Genomic DNA, 23,169 nt, shown 5'->3' with positions numbered 1-23,169 from the left:
TCCTTCTTTTCAATGCACCCAATTAGTATGCCCTTCCACAATCATGATGTTCAGAGGAATAAAAAAGCAGCCAGGGGTGATCGATACATAATCTGTGGTCAACTTGAGACTATTCAGAGTAAAGGGGTGGAGTTTAGCCTGTCAATCAGATCACAGTTTGATGACCTCATTTGGATACGCTAAGGAGATAAATAACTTGCTGGATGCGGGACACACACACTCTCCCCATGAGACATTCCTGTTGACGAGTCACATGGAAACACATTAATGGAGCCAAAGCTCTGGAGTTTAGGGAGCCATGTGGAGATCCAGGCCAACTCTGAGATCCTTCTACCACCCTTGGATCCATAAGACTTCTCATCCACTGGCCTGTGATCTTCCTGCATTCAGCACTATTGCATGACTTTGTGAGTCTAAAGAGGAATTTATGGACTAGTATTGGATATATGGGCTAATATTGGACATATAGACTGGATCTGGACTCGGATGTTTTCTTCACATACAGCTGTTCTTTTATATAAAGCTTTTTCTTAAACACATATGAGTGTCTCTGGATTTGTTTCCCTAGTCAGCCCTGACTAACACACCAGGAGAACATGCAAAACTACACAACCTCATGCTTAGATGGTCACTTCAAGGCGGAAAAGATTTTCATAGTTTGGGGAAGAGGATGAGGCTGTCTGTTCCCAGAGTTATGGTCTCGGAAGTCCACAGGGGCAGTTCTACCCTTTCTGACAAGGTCCCAATGAGTCAGCATCCACTCGAGGGCAGTGAGTCTGGTTCAGAATTTTTTGAGACAATAGTCAGACAACAGAAGGAAAGTTGTGTCTTTATAAAGAGAAATTCGGGCACAAACACCCCTTTGTCCACTTTGAGTTGAACTCAGGGCATCTCTCACAAGCCTCTGGGCTCCCCTGGGGCTGTTCCTGGGTGGGATGAGTCAAATGCTGAATGATCTCACTGCTGGGAGGATGAAGGCAACAAATATTACATCTGAGGAGGTCTCTGGAGCTATGACCCCATTTTAAAACACAAAACAAAGCCAACAAAAGCCTTCCCCCCTCTCTCTCTCCCCCCTCACCACCTCCCCATATTCCAGGTCATGGTCTGTATCTAGAGAGTCTGAAGCTCTGGCAGCCACACCAGTTGATCGCTCATGGTCCCTATCATTCAGCTTAGGCGCCCTGGCTGCACAGTGGTTACGCTCTGGGCTGCAGACAGAAAGGTCAGAATGACTGTGCTTTCTACTCCTGTAAAGAGTTCCAGTGTTAGAAACCCACAGGGGCATGGCTATCCAGGGTCACTGTGTTAGTCTGAGTTGACTAGAGAAACAAATCCAGAGACACTCATATGTGTCTAAGAAAGGGCTTTATAGACAAGAGCAATTAATATTGAGAAAACATCCCAGCCCAGGCCAGATCAAATCCATAAAGTCTGATATTAGCCCAATGTCTGATACCAATCTATAAAGTCCTCTTCAGACTCATGAAATGCATGCAATGATGCCGAATGCAGGAAGATCAGAGGCCCGCATGTTGGAAGTCTTGTGGATCCAGTGGTGTGGTAAGCATCTCAGCACTGCAGGGGTCTCCATGTGATTCTTTCAGATCTGAGGCTCTGACTGCCATCAGCCTCTGTCCATGTGTCTTCTAAACAGGTATGTCTCCCAGGGAGTCAGCCTTGTCAGTAGAGAGTCTCTAAGAGAGTGAGCCGAGAGAAAGAGAGAGTCTCCCTCTTCCAAGGAAGAACACCGGAGGTCCCAGAATCCTCAGGAGAAGGCCATGTCCACACAGAGGCCTCATTGGCTATGACATGATTGACAGCCTAGACTCCACCCCTTCACTCTTCATCCTCAAATTGACACCAGATTATGTAACTACCACAGTCACGATGAGGGAATTGACTTTTTGGCTGTGAGTTTTGGTTTGTAGAGTGGTGCAAAAGGACTGTACTCAGCGGCTCACTGAAAGGATGGTGCTTTGAGCCCACTAGCCACTCCATGGGAGAAATATGTAACAATGTACTTCCCTTAGCTCTACAGTCTTGGAAACACCATGGGGAAGTTCTACTTGATCATAAAGGGTTGTTATAAGTGAAAATGGACTCCATGACATTGTTTTGAGCTAGGAGTTCCAGGAAGTATGTTACTGTACACTAATATCCCATACTGATAAAGAAAATGTTGGTGTTATGAGCCTACCCAGAGATCTCTGTGTAGAATGGATCACACACAGCCTTGAGAACCCAATGGGGTAGTTCTATTCTGCAATGCATGGGGGAGACTATACATTCAGCTGGATGGCAAAGGGATTGTTTTTGTGTGATCTGATTCATTTCATTGGTATGTTAGACAGGGTTTTCTAGAGATATAAAATCAGAATACTAATAATTTTATATATATTTATATAGCTTGATAGATAACATAAGAAATAAACAGCTAATTAATCTATAAAGCAATACAAATGGCTCAGTGCAACTCACTCCCATGAGACAGTTGTGAGGCACTGGCAGTCCTTCAAGTCTGAGAGCTGCCAGGTAGTCCTCTGTAGAGCAATTTAGGCTATCTGGGCACAGACAGCAAACAGCAAGGCAGGTCACCAACAGTCCGCCAGATGACAGGGTCCGACAGTCCCCAGCTCAAGAGATGTAAATTCCAATAGTGTGACAAAGCAGGACTTGAAAGAACCTCAGGTATCCCACAGGTAGTGTAGCTTGCAAATGGAGGCACAGAACAAGCAAGGCAGCCGCACACTGGTCCGATGATCAAAGAACAAGAAAGAAGACGAGGCTCACCGAGCCATTTATATCTCATCCCTTCAATTAATCCCACATGTGTTCATTGGCCATGTTGGCACAATAAACGATAAATATCTCAGTTGGAAATAACAACCTCATTGCCTATTGAGAAACCCTGGTGACTGGTGGCATAATGGTGATGCATTGGGCTGTTCACCACAAGGTCAGAAGTTCAAAGGCACCAACGATTCTGTGGGAGAAACATAGGACTCTCTACTTCTGTAACGAGTGACAGTCTCACAAACTCAGCGAGGCAGTTCTACCCTGTCCTACATAGTCCAGTCGCTATGAGTTGTGATCCTCTTGGGGAAAATAAGCTGTTTGTTTCTGTTTTTTTTGTTTGTTTGTTTTATTTTGTTTTGTTTGCACCTCCTGTTACTGCTTTGCAATGTTGACATTTTGCTCACAAACACTATTCGCTATGTTGTCCATTGAACTGAATTACAGTCCCTTGAATCCAAGAATGATGTCTCTTCATTCTATGCTGATTCTGTTGTGACTGTGTGTTTAGCACAAACCAGAGAAGGCAAAAGTCACCCCTCCGTTTTTGCTTCATTCATGTACCCATCCCAGCCACACTGCAGGGCAGCTCTGGCCAAGGCGCGGCTCTAGCTGCCCCTCTTGCTCAGTGAACAGAACATCTTTGCTTCTGAACTTGCTCATGAAGCTTCCAACTGATGGTTGAAAATAAACCCCTTTGCATTGGCGAGGAAAGCAAACACCTGCCCACCTCATCACTGCTGGTCCTGTTCCAGGCTCCTGTTCTCTTACTATACTTGCCATGAGCAAAGCTAAACAAAGCTGCTTCGTGACCAAAGGAACAACCTGAAAGCCTGCCTAGGATCCCAAAGCTCTCTTCCTACCGGGCCCAGGTCAATGCATAGAAACCCTACAGGACACAGGAGGACTGCCTCAGGGGGGTTTCCAAGGCTGCACATCCTAAGGGAAGCAGCCTGCGGGCCACAGCTTTCTTGTCCAGAGCAGCTGGGGGGTTGGTACTGCTCCCCTTTCACTTAGCAACCACACTCCCCACTGTGAAGCCAGGACTCCTAGATTCTACTCACAGGCCAAACACACTGGTTTGATGACCTACCTCTCTCTATGTCTAACTTATGGGGGCTGTAAGAGGGAGGCATCCCACTCGTGGGGTAACATAACATGCTGGTGACCCAGCATTAAAACACACACACACACACACACACACACACACACACACACACACACTGAAAGTGTGCAGAAAGACCACTACTAAGTAGTAATAGAATCAAGCATAGAAGGAGGTTTGTTGTTGTTTTTGTTGTTGGTACATGATGTCGAGTACATTCTGCCTCATAGTGACCCGATGTCTGACAGAAGGAAACCCTGCCTGGGCCTGGACGATGCTTACAATTGTTCTTGTGTTTGAACCCATTGTTGCAGCCACTGTGTCCATCCATCTCGGAGAGCACCTTCCTCCTTTTCACTGAGCCTCTGCCAAGCCTGATGCCCTTCTCCAGGGGTTGGTCTCTCCTGACAACACATCAAAAGTATGTCAGATGAAGTCTCGCCATCTTTACTTCTAAGGAGCGCTTTGGCCGTACCTCTTCCAACTCAAATTGGTACGTCCTTTCAGCAGTCCATGGAACGTTCGATGTTCTTCTCCAGCACCACCATTCAAAGAACCATCGATTCTTCGACAGCCTTCCTTGTGTCCAATGTCCACCTTTCTTTTTTTTTTTAATTTTTATTTTTTTATGATTTCTTTTTGGGTTTTTTTTGTGATTTTTTTCCCACCTTTCTTATGCACAGGAGGCAGTGGAGGATACAGTGTCTTGGGTCAGGTGTCCCTCAGCCATCGAAGTCAGGTCCTTGCTCTTCAGTGATCTAAAGAGGTCTTGTGCAGATTTACCTCCTGCAATACATCTTTTGCTCTCTTGACGGCTGCCTCCATGAGCACTGACTGTGGATCCGCGTAAGACAAAATCCTTGACAGCGTCCACCTTTGCTCCAATTTCAAAGAATATCTATGTCACCGAATCTAATGGAGATGTCCTGGTCTTTTTATTGTTGAACTTCTTCACAGTTTGTAGCACAATGAATCCCACCTCCCTCCAGAGAATTCTGTTGCTTTGGGTAACTTTGCTCCCCCCCCCCCCGGACTTCCCTGCTGCTCTCCTAGCCCCTCCTCAGCCTTCCTCACCCAGCTCCTCTGTCTACCGGCCCCACAAAGGCTGCCACCCCAAAGGTTCCTCTCCTCCTAATACCTATCACATACAGTCAGATCCATTTCTGTATTTTAATTGTCTTGTCCATGAAACTCACAAATTCAGCATTTCCTCACCTGTAGCCCCGAGTGCCCACTATCTATTGGACTTCTTTATGTAGAAAGGTCTCAAACATCTCAGCATCAGTATTGCCCAGGCTGCACTTAGCTTTCTCCAGTGGTTCCACATCACCGTCCCTCCCTCCATGTGGAACTTCTTGCCATTTCTTGGTAGACAGGTGATGGCACCACCCCTCAGTTCAGGAATCCATTGTTCACAGGGACTAACAAGTCCTCCCTCCAGTCTCTCCCCTGCCTCCATCCCCCTGAACATGGTCACTCTTCTTTCACTCGTTATATTACATTTCATTCCATCGTGGTGAGCTTTTGTGATGTAGACCTTCTCACAGGGAGCAAGCCCCATTGCTCTATAGCACAATCTAGTTCTTGTCGAATCCTTGTCAAGACTTCTGTCTCTTGGGATCCACAATCACAGCTCGTGGAAGCAGCAGTCAAGAGATCAACAGATATGTTGCACGAGGTCAATCTGCTGCACAGATGCTTCAGAGCATCCAAGGGCAAGGATGTGACTTTGACGACTAAAGGATATCCCATCCAATCCCACATCTTCTCCATTGCCCCCTCTGCAGGGGAAAGGTAGACACGGAATAGGGAAGAATGCAGAATAAGTGCATTGGAAGTGTGGGGCTAGAGCAGAATGTTGGGAGTCCCATGGAATGCTAAATGGATACACGGATCCGTCAGAGGAGAAGTATGGTCTGAGTGCGCCTTCTAGGCAAGGATGGTGAGACTTTGTCTTCTATACTTTGACGAATTATTAAGAAAGACCAGGCCATGTTTAGTAAAGTGGAGGGACAGCGCAAAAGAGGAAGGCCGCCCATGATGAGATGGATGGACACAGAGGCTGCATCACCGAATGCCGGTGCAGTGAGGAGGGTGCAGGCCTGGGCAGCGCTCCCTTTGGTTTTGCATGGCACCTCGCAACTGTCCTCCCTTCATTGCTTCTATTGTCTTTGTGTCCCTGTCATTGTGAGATAGTGTCCACACATTGCCAAGGATCCGACCTGCCTTGTCTGCTATCCCAGCTTCTGGAAGAATGCCCATCAAGCCAGTGGTTGATACATCAGGAACTGAATTCAAAAAATAGTTTTCCTTCTGACTATCTCTGAGATGGAGTGCTGGTGGCAGAAGGATAGGCATTTGGCTTATAACTGCAAGGTCAGCAGTTTGAAACCACCAGCAGCTCTCTGGAGGAAAGATGAGGCTGTCTTCACCCACAAAGACACTGGTGGGATTCAGTCAGTTTCCACCACTTCAGCAGAACTGACACCTCATTTTTGGTTGACATCGGAGAACCATCTGTTCCAATGGCACTTGTAATCAGGGTACTCTCTCAGGAGGGCAGCTGGGCAGCTGCCCAAAGTGGACATCACAAATTTACATCACTTACTCTTACTTACCATGCTTCAGTTCCACAGGGTGTTCTAAATGCCTGTTGTAATGTTCATTCTGCCCACACATTTTCAATTTACCCTGGATTATGCTTGTAAAATTTATTTATTTATTTAAAACTTTCTATGCTTTTGATGAAATATTACATTTTATTCCTATGCATTCTTTACTTCAGTAAAAAAAAACATATAACATGAAGGGGAAACAAGCAAACCAAAATGCCAAACAACCAGAGGGTGACATATTGTCATTGATTTCAGCCACAAATACCCATGACATATTATTGGTAATTAAGCAATTCCTAAAAGTGTTCAAAGAGCTCAGCATATCGTCAGAACAAGTGCTGTAAATTCAGAAGTAGCGGAAAGGGGTTGTTCAAAGATGAACATACATCTTCAGAGAAGTCACCTGTTTCTAAGCTATCAAACACAATGACTATTGTCTAATTGTCTCATGACTATTGTCTAATTACCTCTAAAGGAATGGGAGTCAACTCCTACAGTGAAAAGATGGTGAAGGATAAATCACACCGCAGATGATGATCCAATAAAATGAAATACTAGTGCAAGTGAGGGCACCAATCAGATGCAATATGGAAATAGCTTAAAGGATAGTTTCTGTGATCCCACCCCCATATTATTTAATATTTTATTGATATTTTTAAACTCTCAGAACATAAAATGGTTTTGTGTACTTTTTTTGTGGTTCTTATTTAAGTATTAACTACAGTAGAACCCCCACCACAACGCTAACCATTCTAGAAGAATCATTGAGATGTGATGCTGTCGAGTTCTAAGTCAATTTTTCCCATAAGAAATAACTGAAAACAGATGAATCCATTCTCGACCACCAAGTGTTTACCCTAACTTTGCCTTTCTGTACTAAACATTACACAGAAATTTCAACGTAAATAAGTTCAGAGTTAAATAATACACTTTAAATAAGAAACACAACATTTAAAAAAGTTTTTTAACAACTACAATACAGCCCATGCCGTGAGATGGATGAGGATCTGGATCTGTGGACACGGATGTGGAGAGGAGGTGTGGAGAGAGCCACTGTTTGGAAGGGGAAGCCCCTTCCATCAAATCAACTGGTAGCTGCTTTTCAGGTTTTTTTTCCCCCCTTATTTGCATTTTTTCACTAGGACCTGGTCTGCTTCGGCGTTTCCTTAACTGTTTTCTAAAAGGGTTTACTAAATTATCAACAACAATATCGATAACTCGGTTAGCCAGTTCCTTATCATGATGATTCCTTTCAAATAATTATTTCTTGGGACCCATGTTTTTAAACTAAAAAGAGCAGAACAAGCCACAGAAACTAGGAAAATCATAGCAAAATGCTTGGAACACAGCCGCAAAAGGTTTAAACAACCAATGCGTGCTCACAACGCCAAGTAACCAAAACTCGAACTGCTTTGGTTAACAAACATCACATGCAATCCGTCGGATTCTGATGCTCTGTCCAGGCTCCCATGCAGCATTTCCTGGACAGTTCGCATGGAAATCAGATCAGGTCGAGTACTGATGCGTTCCAGTGCCGCCGACTGTGTATGAAATAACGAGCTGCCTTTCATCGACTTTTTGTTGTACTTGAAATGGAGAGCAGACCCGTTGTTCAATGATTTGAATCCCACCTCAGTGTGCAGAGTCACAGTGTCAGCAACCCCTGGGGCCGTTCCCCCTGTCCAACAGGGTCGCTAGGCGCCAGCCTGGGAATTTGGTTTAGGTTTGATGCGTGATGTAGCCTCCCTTGCATCTACTGCTGCTGCTGCCCTGCGCCCCAGGTTTTGCTCTGTCGAGCTAATTTAGACCTACTGTCCAAGCTTCCGTTCTAGTGTCGTCTCTCTGATTCTTCCCGAGTTGGGATGTCTGCTTGAGAATTCCTGGGACAGCTCTTGTCCAGAGTTCTTACAAAGCAGTAATGCCCCGACTTATTTTCGTTAAGTGACTCTCCAGGGCTTAGTTCAGTGCTTAATATATAACCCCCCACCCCCAACCAAGCTCACTGCTATCCGGCCAATTCTGGCTCTTGGCCACCCTGCAGGGCAGAGTAGAACCACCCCCTTGGAGTTTCCCAGACACCAAATCTTTGTGAGAGCAGACAGCTCCATCTCTCGCCCACAGAGGCACGTGGATTTGAACTGCTCACCTTGTGGTTAGCAGCCAGGTGTGTAGCCCACTAACCGGTGTCAAAATATTTCTTGATGGGGTTCTTAGGAAAGGAAGATGGCATCAATTCAGGTACAAAAACAAACAAGCAAAATAACCACACCATTTAACAATGAGTACGCTGATTGCAAATAAAGTGAAGCATTCTGGGTTGTTGTTCCCCCCCCCCCCCCCCCCCAGCTTGTTTGTTTGCTTTCTTGATTTGTGGGGAAGAGTGTCTCATTGTCCTGGTGTTGAGGTAAAACCCGTTACACTGGAGAAAAAGAACACAGCTGCTGTCTTCATGTCAGTGCCAACTTGTGTGAACTGTCCCCTCCAGGGTCCCAGGCTACTTGTTGTCAGAAGCTGACAGCCATACCTTTGGCCCGTGGAGCACTAGTTGGGAGCTTGATTGAACACCAATATTTAGGTTCCTAGCCTCACATCTAACCAGGAACCCACCGGACTTCCTTGAAAATAAACAGTTGTCAACATCTATATGGCCACAAGGGGTCAGGGTGGCATCGTGCCTGTCCTTTGAGTCTAAACCCTGAGGTGCAATTTTACCATGCCAAGTGGAAGCCACCATCCTCTCCCAGGGAGAAAAAAGGGGATTGATACTCCTGTAAAGAGGGGAAATCTCAGAATCCCACAGGGGTAGTTCTACCCTGTCCTACGGGGTTTCCGTGTGTTGGAATACACTCCACGGTAGATAGTAGTCTTGGTTTCAATGTATTGACCAAATCAATCATGGATGGGCCCTGTTAGAACTACATTACAGAGAGATTCTGGCTAATAGGCAAAAAGGATCCTTACTAATCCACCTACAATGGCCTGCTAACATTTGAATCCAGGTTGTTGTTATGTCACACCCCCCAATCTTTTCGATATATATTAACTATTTTTTCCTCCAGGCCATCCACTCCCATTGTGTTCATCTGCGGGGTGTTTATGTGTATCTTGTCCCAAATGGTTCTATCGTCCAATCACTATTTTCGAAAGGAAAAACTGTGATTGAAGCTTTAAATTGCACCCCACCCCCCCAACCTGGTCCTCCCTCTCCTCCACCTCTCACTTACACTAGCCAATGGGAGTGTGAGCCTGTGGGAAAGAGGCGAACTGGCTCCATAGGGTTTGTCATGCTCTGGTCTGTAGGAGAGCAGTTGGTCAGCTCTGAACCCAGGGAGTTACTGAGTGGGTTTGAATTTTCCATTCTTCAGGCCTCTGTCAAGTGTTCAAGCACTGTACCAGCAAGGAGGACCTTACTCGGTGTCTCAGCACCAATAACTCCCTGGATGGGCCAGGACATAGAATTCTACTACTCCAAACACATGTGAGCCCAGGGAGATGCCAAACTTCCCTGTGCTCGGGCTTCATCTGGAAGTGGGAGCAAACAGACCTGTCCAGGAGACGACATTTTCCCAGCAAAACAGAAATTGTGTTCCAACATGGGAAGAAGGCATTCTAGGAAACGCAAGTGACCAAGAGACCTCGCAAAGCCTTTCTTCCTCCTATGACGTCCCTGCGTCTGCCAACTCTAATGTTGAAAAAAAGACCAAGATGCGCAGATTAAGGTGCACATCCTCCTCCTGTCAGCCTTTCCTTCCTCACCAGGAAGCTCCAAAGAGAGGCTGCTGATGCATCATGTGTAACAGGAAGTGAAACAGAACAAGACTCGGTTTGCTTTGTCTTTCTATGTTGTTTTGCATGTTCACCACTCCTGGTGGCGCCAACAGTTAAGTGCTCAGTGTCTAACGGAAATATGAGCATTTGAGTAAGCTCCATGTGAAAATGCCTTGGCCACTGCTTTTGGCTTTTGTAAGGATCATAGTCAAGAAGGCCCCAGGGGCCAGCTCCGCACTGTCACAGTGTGTCATGGTGAACTGAAATCAGCCAGAGAGCGTCTAAGAACCACAACAGGTGTGTTGCACGTATCCCCTCCGCGCACATGTATGCTCCCAGCAAGGTCCTATTGAAGTTCACTGACCAACCATGAGTTCAAAGATTACTAAGAATTTCAAGACGGTGGCCACAAACCTTGAGCCTGAAACTTCTGAGTTCAGGATGCAGTGTGATTGCACGGGCCACAGGCCCACGATGCGGGTCCCTGCTCGGACATTAAGTCATTTGCCTAATAATTCAACCTCAAATAGACATCTTTGTTCCAAATTTGGTGATTCTGCTTACCAGTTAGCTGTTTTTATATTTTCAATTAGAACTGGAACTGCACACCATAAAAAAAGAACTGGGAAATTCAAGCGAATAAACATTTTCATTTGTGTTTGAAAAGACATTAGGCAGGTGATGCTGAATAAATAAAATAAAATACGCCCCTCCCCATGACAGACTAAGAATGTTAAGAGGGGTGGGACGGGGCGGAAAAACTTCATACAATATAAAAAACGATGGCTTTCCCTCTGGATTTTGAACAAGGGATTCCATATTTTTATGTTGCATTCAACTCCCCAAATGATGTCAGAATCACAAGAGTTTCCCAGGGCACTCCGCTCACCTTTAAACTCCACCGTTCTAGGTAGGACCTTCCTTAGAAAAGCATGCTCCTGGCTTTCCATCACTTGAGCTACCCATTGTGCTGAGCTAGCCACAAGGTCAATGGTTCAAACCCACCAGTCACTCTGAGGGAGAACGATGAGGCTGTCTGCTCCCGTAAAGGATTTGGAGTCCCAGACACGCAAATGACCCACTGGACTCTGCCCTACGGGGTCACTATGAGTCAGCATCAACTCTAAGACAGTGAGTTGGTTTTCTTTGATTTTACTCCAACCCAGCTACCCAATAGAGAGTGGCCCTTCTGGTGAGTTGGCCAACAGATGGCGGGATTGTGCTGAGAAAGGAGCATCTCTGGATGCTCTGAGCCCTGGCTTCTGGGCGCTCCAGGATGTTAGAGGAGCCCAGCTGCTCACAAAGAAGCGCTCATCTGCCCACTTGGCCGGCAGCCTTTACAGAGATCTCGGCCGCAAGCTGCAGTCTTGATTGTCTGCACTCACAGAAATGCCTTCTTCGTCCTTTGAAAATTTCACATGGCCCTTTTGCTCTGCCAGCCCAGGTGTTGTGAATCACATCTCAAAGTCTGGCCCCTGCTGAGAAGGAGCTGGTTTCTGGGCAAACGGAAGGAGAGCGCGCCAGCTTGGAAGAAGGCTACTTCTTGCCACAGCCCTCTGGGTTTGGGCAATTCCAGTAATGGCGGTCAAGGGAAGACTGTGAACTTTGGGGAAAACAGGAATGGTCAAGACATGACTCCGTCACGTTCAGCCTTTCCTGCGGGTGCTCTTTGGGCCTGTCTAGTTTATTTAAAAAGAGAAAAACAAAACATCCAGCTAAAAGAAAATGACCTCGGCAGCGAGCTGCAAACAGGACTAGCTCTAGCTCGGGTGATGTACTTTAGCTATGTACCATTTCCTTTCAACGAAAAGATGCAGCCCACATTCTCTTGATGTCATTCTTCGGGCACCGTGCCCCCCTCCTCCCCCTGTTAGAGTAGATCTCTTGACTACTGAGATACCCTCGGATCTAAATGATTCTCTTCTGCCCCTGGTGCCTTCCCTCCCCAGGGCTGTTTAATTGGAGGGCATTGCCCTTCCCTGCCGCCTTCCCACGCTGTTTGGAAGTGTTGCTATGAAGCAAGGGAACAGCTGCGCTGCCTCTCCCCAGAGGTGGCGGCATTCCAACAGTGGGCACAGCAAGTTATGTAAAGCTGGTGTTCCCGGGGTTGCCAAGGCTACCAGTGATGCTGGTCCACTGGAGACAGGACCCTTACACACCAAGAATGAAGTGTCACGGTAGAGGATCTGCAGGTAGTGAAGCAGGTCCTGCGTTAGACAATTTTCAGATGAAGCTGCCTCCTTCATATTTGGAAAGTATATAAGCTTAAGAGTATACAATCGTCCAAACAATAAAGATAGCAAGAGTGAATGGAAGTTTATGACTTCACTCATTCATTCACAGTGACCTAAGCTGACTTAGTAAATTAAAAAAAGAGATTCGTTTCCAGATAACTTTCCTTTCTGAGATTATAAAAGCTAAACCGGTGAGAGCAGTGCAGTTACTGGCTGATTTATGTTGATCGATGATTATTTTAATCAGCGCTGCTTTTGGTCGAACAAACTCCTTATCTCTGGGGAGCCCCAATGGTTCATGGGCTTGGCTGCTAAGAGAAAGCACAGAGTTTCAAGTCCACCCAAGTCTTCTTAGAAAAAGGGTCCATGGGTCTACTTTTTAAAAATCCACTACTGAAAACATCATGGAAGCAAATGGCTTAAACACTGTGAAAACCTTGAGAGAACGATTGGCTGAGTCTAGGACATCAGGGCCATTGGCTGGAGGGACAGCAAGTCAATTAGTATAACAGAGATCACAACGCTCATGTTCTCTATCGTACCATGGTGATTGACGTTTGGCATTTTAAACACTGTTCATGGCCATTTGAGGCACACTAGTGGCTTCTCCCACCCAGATCAAAGAGGAGTGAAGAAAGCCAAAGACACAAGGAAACAATTAGCCCCAAAGTCTGACGAGCCACACAAACTCTAGTCCCTACTAAGGATCATGAGGGCATGGAAACTAGATGGTGCCCAGCTTCCCATGCTGGCCACTGTGAGAGGGATTGGCATAACAGGTCATGGATGCATTGAAAAAGCATGTATTGGTCTGACAGAGACTGGTGGACCCCCTTAGTCTATAGCCCTTGGTGACTTTCAGGTCTGAAACTGAATTCACCCCATGGTTTAACTTGGAGCTCAATGATAGACATGGCTAAAAGGTCACACCAGGAAGGCTTGCACTCCTTCCAACAATCAGCCACAGGAGATCAAAGGGTTTCCACTGCCCAGATAAAAAGCTCAGAGGTAAGCAAAGATAAGGAACGAAGGATGAGTGGAAGCAGTAAATGCAAGGAGGCAGTGGGAGGAAGACAGCTGCCTGTGGGAGATTGCAGTCTACGTCACAAAACAAAGTGTGCCTACGCTGTTGAATGGAAAACCACTTTGTTCCGTGAACTCCCACCCACGTCGCAAGAAAAAGGTCTTTTCTGGGATCCATGGGGTTTCCATGAGTCAGGGTTGACTCAATGGCAATTGGTTGTTGCTTTTCTTCGTTTCAAATGACCTTGGTCTGCACTCGGTGCTGTGTTGGATTCTGAGAAAAATATTTTCCTGAGAAAAATTATTCCTTGTGAGAGTCCATAGATTAGGACAAGAAATAAAAGAGACTGGGCATTGAAACACTGATGTAAGGAGAAACACAACACAGAAACCTGTAGCCCAACACAGAGCTCACTAGATGAAGGCTTGCTAATTCTCCCTGGGTGTTTATGGGATGCCTACTATAGCCTGCCGCTTGCTAAATCCCGAAGAAGAGTTATTTAGAGTGGATTCTAAAAATGAGTCAGCACATGACACCAAATATAATATCATTCAACCAATTGCTCTGCTACGTCTTGCCAAATCACGCTTTGTTCCAAGTCTATTTCACGGAGATGGCTGATCGCAGATGGAATCGACTGGGTGTTTTGCTAATATGTGAACCCAACTAATCAGGGCGGGGTCTCGAAGAACCTCCCGGTTCAAGAAATTACCAATGGTGACAGAAAAAGAGCCTTCCAAAGAATGCAGGAATTCAATTCTCGGTGAGGCTGGGCCAGGTTGTGTTGAGGGGTCAATCTGCCATATGTATAGTAATCTCAGCGGTGAGAAGTAATCAAACGGCTCTAATCAGTCCAAATCAGTCAAATGGGAGTAATTGATCTTGAGATAGAGCAGATGGCTTTCTAGAGCTCACTGTTGTGATGACATCGATGGCTTCTGAAAGAGAGGAAACCCCAGCCAGGGGAAGGGAGAGGGGACTGCAGTCGGCAAGGGCGCAGGTGGGAGCAAGATGGCCTCTTGCGGCTCCTGCTTCCCCGAGTAAAGAGGCAAGTAAAAGGAGAAAGGGGTGAGGAAGAAGGCAGAGACATATTTATTCGAGGGAAGGCTGTATCGATCTGGGGCGCCAATTATTAAATCTGTTTCTGAAATGTCCAATTATGATAGGTCTACCCATCAAGATAATTAGTAGCCAAACAGGAATGCACAATGTCCAGCAATTCGATTTCCCGAAAGGCGTGAGGGCTTTCGAATGTGCTGCCAGGCTCTCTGCCTTCTTAACTCTGTGCAAAGTGCTCCTGTTGCGCTCATGAGATTTTCTTTTGGCATCTGCACTCCATAGCTGATAAATAGCCTGTCTGCATAACTCACACATTCTTTTTGAAATATCAACTCGATGTTGTAAAGATTCAGCCTTTATATCCCTTGTCGACATCACTTTGTTGGTGATACCTCTGACCCTAACAGACAGAAGGCAGACATTTCTTTTAAATTGATCTTGAAGTTGGTGTAGGTAGGACGCGCAGGATTTCATGGATATGTTTGGTAGTAGTATCACGGTGAGAGATCACTGCTGTCATCGTATGTCCCAGTTTTTAATAACAAAAAAAGTGTTCTCGATCATTCAAACACCTCACACAGTGGTTTGGGGTAAGTCAATGCAACTTTGTCATTTCTAAGAATTGACTTCAGTGATTGCCCTTCCTCCTCTTTCTTTCCCCTTCCTGCTTTCCAGCCACACAATCCTTTGGTATGGCTTCCGTCCTCGCAAGTCCCCTAGCCAGAGAGGTGTGTAACCTGGTGACGACATTACAGGTCTGCAAATAAAGCCTCCACATTGTTCTTTCCTTTTACACCTTTCTTTTGGCAAACACACCTGGCTTCCATCCAGAGGGACCCCCATTGTACAGGGGAGTTCGCGCTCTCATAAATTACACCATTTCAAAACAGGACAGGGGGTGGCCGGCCCCTACGGTGGACTCAATCCCAACTTATGATTCTAGGGGATGCGGGGGCAGAAACGGTGGTCACTGAGTTGCTAGCCAAAATCCAGGTTGGTGGTTAGAACCCACCTAGCTGTGCTGTACAGAGCACAGCAAGTAACGCACGTACGGAGCGCTTCTACCCTGGTAACACAGGAGGTCACTCCTAGTTTGCAGACGCTCTGCCACGCTTGTTAGGAAATGTACGGCCACGGCTCTCTGCTTTGGAAAACATGCATTTGTTTCAGTGCAAACAATACGTGAAAGACAAGCCCCAGGATAACAGGATTTTTTGTTTACCAAGGAGTGGGTCCTGACCCACGGTGAGTCCAGGTGCAACAGAATGAAACACAGCTGGGTCCTGCGCCTCCTCATAACTCTTCTTACACTTGAGTCCATGGCTGCAGTCCCTGGGTCAATCCATCTTGTTGTCTTGTTATGGTTCTTCTCTTTGGGGCTGCCCCTCCACTTTACCACAAGGATAACACCAACTTTGTATTTGCTGGTTTGTGATTCATCCACGAGGAAAACACAATGAGAAGACAGGAAATGCGCTCAATTCCTTCCTTCAGTTCTTTCGCTTGGGGTATGCACTTTCAATACTCTTGGTCAACACTGTAAACCAAATGCAAAACACTGACTAATACAGGAAGCACCACAAGAGATGGAAGGAATTCCCGGAGTCACTGGACCATAAAAACAGGTTGACTTCCAACCATGTTAAGAGGTAGCATAGGATCAGGAACAGATGGATCTGAAGGCATTCACTGAAAACAAAGCTCCAGGAATTGACAGCATACCAATGGAAATGCTTCGACAAGCTGCTGGAGCATTGGAAGCATTCACTGGTTTATGCCCCAAACTCTGGAAGACCGCTACCTGGCCAACTCTCTGGAAGAGATCTATATTGGTGCCCTCTCCAAAGAAAAGCGACCCGATACATGCAGAGGTTGTTGAATCATATCCTGGACACCACCTGTACGAAAATGTTATTGAAGATAATTCAACAAAGGTGGCACCAGTACATCATTAAGGAGCTGCCAGATGGTCATTGCCGAGGGGTATTATTGCTGAAGGATCTTGGCTGAAATCAGAAAGAAGATGTATTATGTAAAGACATCCGTGTTATGTGTGGATCATAAACTACGCATAACATTGATAGAAATGGAAGTTATGTACAGATGTGCTTTATACAATTGATGTATGTATATGTATGGATTGTGATAAGAGTTGTATGAGCCCCTAATAAAATGTTTAAAAATAAGAATGGAAGTTGCAGAACACCTCCTTGTGGGCATAGGAAAGCTGTACATGCGGCCAGGGGCCGTCACGTGAACTTCACAAAGATATACCGAGCCTTTAGAAGCAGGAAAGGTATGTGTCAGGGTTGTGTCCCTTCAGCATACTTATTCAGGGTACATGCTCAGAAAATCATCTGAGCAGTTGCACTCGATGAAGAAGAATGCGGCATTAATCTTGGAGGAAGACGCATGAACAGCCTATGAGAAGAATGCGGCATTAATCTTGGAGGAAGACGCATGAACAGCCTATGAGAAGAATGTGGCATTAATCTTGGAGGAAGACGCATGAACAGCCTATGAGAAGAATGCGGCATTAATCTTGGAGGAAGACGCATGAACAGCCTATGAGAAGAATACGGCATTAATCTTGGAGGGAGACGCATGAACAGCCTATGATTTGCAGATGACTAAACGAAGGAGAGCTTGGTATCGAGCCTGGAGGAAGACTCAGATAATTCCAGCTTGCACACTTAAAGCCAAGAGGATTGGAAGACCTGCAGCCTCTCAGAGGAATTACAATGCAAAGGAAACCCAAACCCTCACAACCGGGACAATAGAAAACATCAGGATCGATGGAGAACAGAGTAGAGTTGTCAGGGATTTCATTTTTCTGGGAACTACAAGACATATTCACATCGAGGAATCAAACGATATATTACATTAGACCGGCGGTTCTCAAACTGTGGGTTGTGACCCCTTTGAGGGACGGGTCGAGCAGCCCTTTCACAGGGGTCAGCCGATTCATCAGGGTAGCAAATGACAGTGATGAAGTAGCAATGAAAATAATTTTATGTTGGGGCATCACCACAACATGAGAAACTATGAAAGGGTCACGGTATTAGGAAGGTTGGAACTAGTGCCTTAGACAAAACTGCTGCACCAGATCTCCTAACAATGTTGAAGTACACTCCTTAAAAAAAAAAAAAAAGGTTGTAGTACAAGAGTGTCGCTTTGTAGACGAAGGGGCAGCTCCCCCACGCCATGGTATTTTCATTCGCCGCATGTGCCTGGGAAAGCTGGTCAGTGACTAAGGAAGACGGAAAAGAATCGGTCCACTTCAATCAGGGTGTTGGCCAAGAACAGTGACATTAGTGTGGAGCGCTAGAAAAATGAAGACGGCAGTCTTAGAAGACGTACAAACATAGCGTTCCTTAGATGTGAGGATAGTGTGACTTGCCTCATGTCTTTTTGATGTTATCAGGAGGGACCCGCCTCTGGGAAAGGACATCCTGTTTGGTGACTTGGAGGGACAGCACAAAAAAGCAAGACCGTCGGGAGGTGGACTGACACGGTGGCTGCAAACGTGGGCTCAAATGTAGCAACGGACGCAAGGATGACGTGGGATTGGATGGAGTTTGGCTCTGCTGGACATGTGGTCAGTGTGTCATAACCTGCTTGAGGGTAGCTAACAACGACATCTTTTCCATTCTCCCTCTGGGGAGGAACTGGTCAGGCAAAGCACTCGAATGTCCCCAAGTCACTCCTATAGTAAAATGGGAAAATAAGCGTACTTTTAAGTAGTTCTAAAACTCATATGTGAGTCATTAGTCTTTGTATTTATTTATAGCCACAGACAGATAAATTAAACATGGCACCCCTGGCACCGATAGACTTTTTAAAGAGCATTTTTAATACCATATATTCATATCCATGTGTTCAGTGAGCTGTGGAAAATATTGAAACTCAAGGCAAGACTGGCCTAAATCAAAGGAAAACCCATTTGCAAACTGAGGAAGCTCATTAGAAGTCAATCAAGTAGAAACCACCAAGAATTGAGTAAGGATGTTTCTTTACTCTCACCGCAGAAGAGCGATTTAAGCAGTGAGAGGGGTGAGCCAAGAACCATCCTGCCAGAATAATTAGTATTGTTACAGATGACTGCCGCCTCGGGACTGGCAATAAAGGGGGCAAGAAGAAGCCCGGTCTGTAGCATCTCACACAGGAGATGTGTGGAAGACAACGTAGATGGAGTGGGACTGTCCTGTAAGCTCGACGGCTCACTGTGTACATGAGTCCTTTGCTAAAGTTTTGCATCTATTTAAAGGGGCGGGGCTGTGTGTTTTATAAGTAACATTAGAAAGAGTGCAAAGTTTCCAGGGTGCTTTATTTTAATAGCTCTCTAATTTTCTTACGTTCGAAGGAGCAATAGGGCTATGCTATACAGGAGAGCATAATATATATCAATAGGCAATAGCATCGATTCTGCTGCGTGTGTTGGCAGTGTATTGAAAAGAGAAGAATAGAAAGCACCTGTATGTGTGCACATGTCTATCCCCAAGTCTAGGAAGATCAGTGATGCAATAGTTAAAGATTCAGGAGGTAGGACGTAGAGATGTACTCAAGATTACAAGGTAGTTACTCTCTAGGGCAGCTCTAATCTGTCCTGATGGACTACTATGAATCAGAATCAACTCCATGTCACACAACAATGACAGGGAAGAAAATCAATAGAATGCTTTTCAGCATCAAAAGGTGGGACGGCTGAATGAATGGTTCCATTTATTTCACTGACAATTTTCAAAGTGGTGTTCTGAACACCAAAGCCACTGCTTCCACACTCCGAATCCAAGGTACATCGACCCTAGGAGGCAGAACAGAACTGCCCCATCAGGTTTCCAAGGCTGTAAAGGTCCAGGGAAACAGAGCTGTTTCTCTGTCCTGTGGAGTGGAGTGTGGGTCGGAGTCACTTACCTGCTGGTTGGCAGTGGAACAGACCCTTTACACCATGCTGGCACCAAGCCTTTTCAAGAAGCGGGCCACAGAGGTTCATGTTAAGTCAGTGTCTTTCTGCTGTCTGGAGGGATAAGTCATAGTCACCACCTGAGATCTCGAAGCAATTCAAAGCTCCACTCTCCTACAAGTCAGCTTGGTGTCCTGGCACCTAATGCTCACCAACCAGGTGGCTAGACTACAGAAATCAAAACAGTGTCCCTTTGAGGAGCATATTATCACTCATCTATTCATGACAGAACAAAGTCTTTTATGTTCCCCTCCGAACAAACGCCATGAGGCATAATGAGGTATTGTGCTGGCTTCTTGCTTTGCTCTTATTCTCAGGACTGGAGTAGTGTCTGCTAGGCTATTGCTACGAAAATGGGTAAACATCAAATTTGCTCACGCGGAGTTGCAGGCTTGGGAGGAGTAAAATATAACATAGGCTGACATAGGATACACCGTAAGCGTGCTGACCTTGGAAGCTAAGGCAGCCCCAAATCTGACAAGAGAGCCACTGATAAGGTTGTCAACAGCATCAGTGAACTCATCTCAGATGACTGGTCTGTCTCATTAGTCACTCTTTTAAACTTTTGGATCCTAATTGTTCTGTCAGGAACCCTGCTTTATGCTGGGTTTCATTTCACAAGCAATAGGCTGCTATTAGTCACCGTGCACCCCGGATAAATTCCCCCGCCTGATTCCTCCTGGTACCAATGGCTACAAGAGTAACAACGAGTAAACAAAGGGCTTCTTCAAAAGCAAGCATGAGGCTCATATCATGTGGATCAAACTGGTCCCTGGTGCTGAGGGAAAGATGCCTTCGCAGCCACCAATCAGGCTCCAACAGGACTGTCACAGCACAGAGCCCTCTGGGGCAGTGGTTCTCAACCTTCCTCATGCCACCACCCTTTCATACAGTTCCTCATGTGGTGGCGACCCTCCCCCAACCATAAAGTTATTCTCTTTGCTACTTCAGCACTGTCATTTTGCTACTATTACGCATCGGCGACCCCTGTGAAAGGGTCTTTCGACCCCCAAAGGGGTCGCGACCCACAATTGAGAACCGCTGCTCTGGGGACTATCACAACGCTTGGTAGGTGTCATCAACTCGGTTCCCAGCTACAACTGGGACCCTATGTACAAGAGAACAGAAGAGTGCGTGCCTGGTCTCCCCCATCCTCCCAATTGTTACCATTCCTTCCAATGTGGTTGCCAATCCATCTCCTCGAGGGCCTTCCTGTTTTCAGGGACCTTCTGCATTACAAACGCAATGTCCCTTTTTAGAGACCAGTGTCTCCTAATAATACTCAGAGTATAAGAGACAAAGCCCCGCCATCCTCACTGCTGGGGAGCAATCAGCCTGCACTTCCTCCAATAGACTTCTGCTCTGGCAGTCAGCAGTCCTTTGACTATTTTTTTAATCCACACTATTATTCAGATGCATTAGTTCTCTGCATTTCCTTGTTCATTGTCTACCTTTCACATGCATTCCATGGTTTGGGTTAGGGGCACCTGAGTCCTCAAAATGACATCTTTGCTTTTTAACACATTGAATAGTTCTAATGTCCCAGCTTCCCCCAGGACAAGATGTCCTCTGATTGTTTTCACTGCTGCGTCCCTGGGCTCTGATGGGGGATCCAGGTAGAAGGAACCCCTGACAGCTTCCATCTTTTCTCCTTCGTCATGGTAGTCCATCCGTGAGAACCTGAGCTTGCTTTACCTTGAGGTGTAATTCACACTGAGGGCTGTGGTCCTTCCTCTTCAACAGCAAGGGCTCCAAGTCCTCTTTGCTTTCAGCAAACAAGCTTGTGCTGGCTGAGCCTTCCCCCAGTCCCGATGCAGCGTTTTCTTCAAATAGTCCAGTGCCTGGGACTATGTTCTCCGCATATAGATTGAATAAGTATGGTGGCAGGATGTAACCCGATGTCTACCTTGCCGGATTTAAAACCATGCAATGGCCCCTTGCTCGGTTCAAAACACTCCTTACTGGTCTAGGACAGGTTTTTCACTGGGTTGCTAGGAGACATACGGGTCAGCTAGGAGACAGTAGATGGCTCCCTATTGTTTCCAAGACTGCACATCCTTACAGGTACAGACAACCTCATCTTTCTATCAGGAGGCACCATTTCAGAGCCAGTCTTGCAGTTAACAGGCCAACACTTAGCTCATGGCCCCACTAGGGCTCTATCGTTGATGACCAAAGGTTAAATTTTTTTCATATGGAGCTCATTTTTTCCCTTCTTTTGTAAAGGGAGCAAAGAAGACCTCCGGTCTTGAGAAAATGCAGTTACAGAATATTCCAATATATATGGTAAATATGAGGCATGCACAGACATTAAAGCATAAGCTGAGGGGAGAAAGGCGTGCTATTTAGAGCAAAGCAAACTTGAGTCTTGTCCCAGCAAACCACTTTTTGGTTGAATTACCTGTGTAGACATTCCTCCCCCAAAATGGGGGCACTTGCATGTCTGTTGGGATACTTAAAAAGGGATAGAATTTTCCTAGCACAGTTTCTAGGGAACAATAACCAAAATCAAACGCATTGCCTTTGTGTCAATTCTGACTAATAGTGACCTTAAGGGACAGGACAAAACTATCCCCTGTGAGTGTCTGAGACTGTCACCCTTCACGGGATGAAAAAGTCCCACCTTTCTCTTGCAGAAAAGCTGGTGGTTCCTAACTGATGACTTTGAAGGCTCCTCTCTAGTGGACATAGCTGCTCAATACCACCAGTCTCCAGCCTCTTGTCTTCCTCTCCCTTAGGAGACAAGACTTACGAATAAATGACTTCCACTGTCATATATCACTCTCATTGATAGCAACTTCAAAGATACCCGGCACATTTTCCCTGATCTCACCAGAGAGGTGATGAAGAATTCTAAAACTCAAAAGAACACTGAGTATCCAACAACTGTTTTTTAAAAAAATGAAGGAATTATGTTGTGATAGTCAATAGGCCACTTTTAAACCATGTACCCATAAAGCATCTTCCTGACCATGCATGCTGGTGGATGCACATGGGAGGTGCTCAGGCTCAGTGCCATGGAGAGTTCATGAGTGTTTCTGTAAGCAGATTAGAGGGCTTTTTAATGGTGATAGGAAGTAGCCACAAAGGGAGGGCTGATTCACTGATCCTTTACTTCCTTAATTTGCTTCCCATATTCCTTTGTACAGAGATTACCAAAGTAAATCATTAAAGCTAATGTCACCACCTTCCTTTAGGAGAGCACATTATACTCATCCAAATTTCAAGTTATTGCACATCAAGTGAATTGAAGGTTAGGGACAACAAGTCTCTTTCTGGAATTTCCAAGTAGACACAAATGCAAACTCCACCTCAAAGGTAAAGGCTAACTTTCCTGGCAGGACATTATCTCTCATCGCCTTGCAGCCTGATGCCCTTCGTGGTCCCAGGTTAACTTACACCAGAAAAGTGAGAAGCAAGCCACGTGCTACAGCCTGAAGGGGACAAACTCGTCCACTTTGAAGTAAAATCGTTCGTGAGATCCAAATGATTGATGATGCCTTTGCATTTTATAGTCACCTCTGTGCTCTTGATAGGCTTTCAGAAAAATTACACTTCCATTTAAAGTGTGAAAGAACACACCATGTGTTGGATAATCTCCTTGA

The sequence above is a fragment of the Tenrec ecaudatus genome, chromosome 10 (assembly GCF_050624435.1).
Source record: "Tenrec ecaudatus isolate mTenEca1 chromosome 10, mTenEca1.hap1, whole genome shotgun sequence".
Classification (NCBI taxonomy): Eukaryota; Metazoa; Chordata; class Mammalia; order Afrosoricida; family Tenrecidae; genus Tenrec; species Tenrec ecaudatus.
Note: the sequence above shows the minus strand (reverse complement) of the source record.